The following is a 2,500-nucleotide window of genomic DNA, read 5'->3' on the forward strand; positions in this document are numbered from 1 at the left end:
AGAAGGGGGTGGGGGAGGTGGACGAAGAAAGGTGGTGGGGTGGGGGGGGGGGAGCTGAACGCTTTCTTGGCCATCCATGTCAGCTAAGAGTATGTGCATGTTTGTGTGTGTGTGTGTGTGCCCATGCATGCCCGGATGTTTCTGTCTGTCTACACCCCCATCCACCCCACCCCTCTTCTTCCTACCCCCCCCCACCCCCCCCCCCCCCACCCCCGCTCTCCCCCCCCTCGACCCCCATTCCATTCCTCCGGTCTCTATGATTGAAGCGTTAGATGTGACAGGCACCATGACAGGCATTGCACAGTGAGAAGACGGCAGACAACGAACGCGCCTCGTCAAGGTTTGATTGATTGACCGGGGGGAGGGGGGGGGGGTAATGTTGAGGGGGGGGAGGGGGAGGGGATGTGATGTGGACAACAGGCAGTCCTGCTTCAGTGCCAGACCGACAGACTGGGAGAGAAGAACACGGCACTATAAGGGGCTGATCGCTCTGTACTTCCCCCCGTGTGGTGATCGATATGACGCGGTGTTAGCTGATAAAAACGCCCCCCACGCCCCCCCCCCCCAACACACACACACACACACACACACACACACACACACACACACACACACACACTCCCCAAATCCCTTCTCTTATGCACCTTCATCCCACACGAAATAAAATTGAAAACTCTTGTCAAACGGTTTCAAAGCATGGTAATCAATGGGGGTGGGGGGGGGGGAGTAGGGGGGAGGGAGTAGGGGGGGGGGCAATGCACAGTAGATTTCCATTAAGAAAATAGAAGAAGAAGAAGAAGAAGAAGAAGAAGAAGAAGAAGAAATGGCTGATTCTAAACCAAAATACGAGAGAGGAGTGGGGAAAGAACCCACCTCCCCTACGCGAATATATCTGGGGGTTTGTTGTTGTTGTTGTTGTTTTTATTCAAAAGTAAATATTTAAAACGACAAAAAACAATAAATAGAAAAATAAATAGATATAAATAAGATAATGATAATAAAACAAGTCACTGAAGTGGAAGAGGTGGCTGAAGAGGAAGAGGAAGAGGTGGCTGAAGAGGAAGAGGAAGAGGTGGCTGAAGAGGAAGAGGAAGAGGTGGCTGAAGAGGAAGAGGAAGGGGTGGATGTGGTAAGGACGGAGGGTGTAAAGCAAACTGGGATGGAAATCATTCTACCTCAGTTGTGCATCGGTATGGTTAGAACGCTCCGATCTGATTGACATATATATATATATATATATGTGTGTGTGTGTGTGTGTGTGTAAGAGGACGAGAGACAAAGAGAGACAGGAGGCGTGGGAAGTGGGTGTGTGGGGGTGTGTGTGCGTGCGTGCGTGCGCTTGTGTGGGGGTGTGCATGTGCTGTGCTTGTGCATGTGTCTATGTGTGTGTGTGTGCGTGCGTGCGCGTGTGTGTGTGTGTGTGTGTGTGTGTGTGTGCGTGCGTCTGTGTGTGTGTGTGTGTGTGTGTGTGTGTGTGTGTGTGTGTGTGTGTGTGTGTGTGTGTGTGTGTGTGTGTGTGTGTGTGTGTGTGCGTGTTCAGTCATGCCAACGCGCAGTGGCTAGCCCCGCCCCTTTGGTTTGACAGCCAAGTGCTAAAAATCCCCTCGATGATTCAATGAGTTATTCACTGGGTGTTAGTGCAGGGACAGGGGAGGGGGGAAAGTGTGTGTGTGGTGGGGCGGGGGGGGGGGTGAAGGTAAGTGGCGAGGGGGAAATGAAGTGGTTACATATGTGGAAACTGCAGTCCCTTTTTATTTTTTTTATTTTTTTTTTTTTTTGTTGATGTCGATTGTCTCGCGTGAGTGACGAATTGTTTCGTTCCCACTATCTGTTACCTTTCCGTTCAGTAGGGCGTAACGAGGCCACAGAGAGAGAAAGGGGTGGGGGAGGGGGAGAGAGAGAGAGAGAGGGAGGGAGAGAGGGAAAGATAGGGACAGAGAAGGGGTAGGAAAGAGACGGTAAAAAGAAAGGAAGAGAAAGAAAGTATAATGAAGAGAGAGGCCAGAGAGAGAAAAAGAAAGAGAGGGGAAAGACAGGAAGACAGAAACAGAGACAAACAGATAGCCAGACAGACAGACAGACAGACAAATAGACAAACTGACATGGACGCCCAAAGGGAAACCGAAGATCGGCATAATAACCAAACCATGCAGGCACCAAGCTGTGTTATAAATAAGTCCTGGTGGAAGTGCGTGAAAGAAAGAAAGAAAAAGAAGAAAGAAAGAAAGGAAAAGAAAGAAAGGGAGGAAGGGAAGGGAAGGAAAGAAAGAAAATAACAGGTAACATAAAAGAAAGAAAAACAGGAAGAAAGAAAGAAAGGAAAGAAAAGAAAGAACAGATAACATGAAAGAAAGAAAATGAGGAAGAAAGAAAAGGAACAGGAAGGAAGAAAGAAAGAAGAGAAGAGAATGATAGAACGGACAACTGACCTGAAAGACAGAAAAAGAGAAAGAACGAAACGAACAGAAAGAAAAGAAAAGAAAAGAAAGAACGAACAGAT

This window comes from Babylonia areolata, chromosome 12 (assembly GCF_041734735.1).
Source record: "Babylonia areolata isolate BAREFJ2019XMU chromosome 12, ASM4173473v1, whole genome shotgun sequence".
In the NCBI taxonomy this organism is placed as follows: domain Eukaryota; kingdom Metazoa; phylum Mollusca; class Gastropoda; order Neogastropoda; family Buccinidae; genus Babylonia; species Babylonia areolata.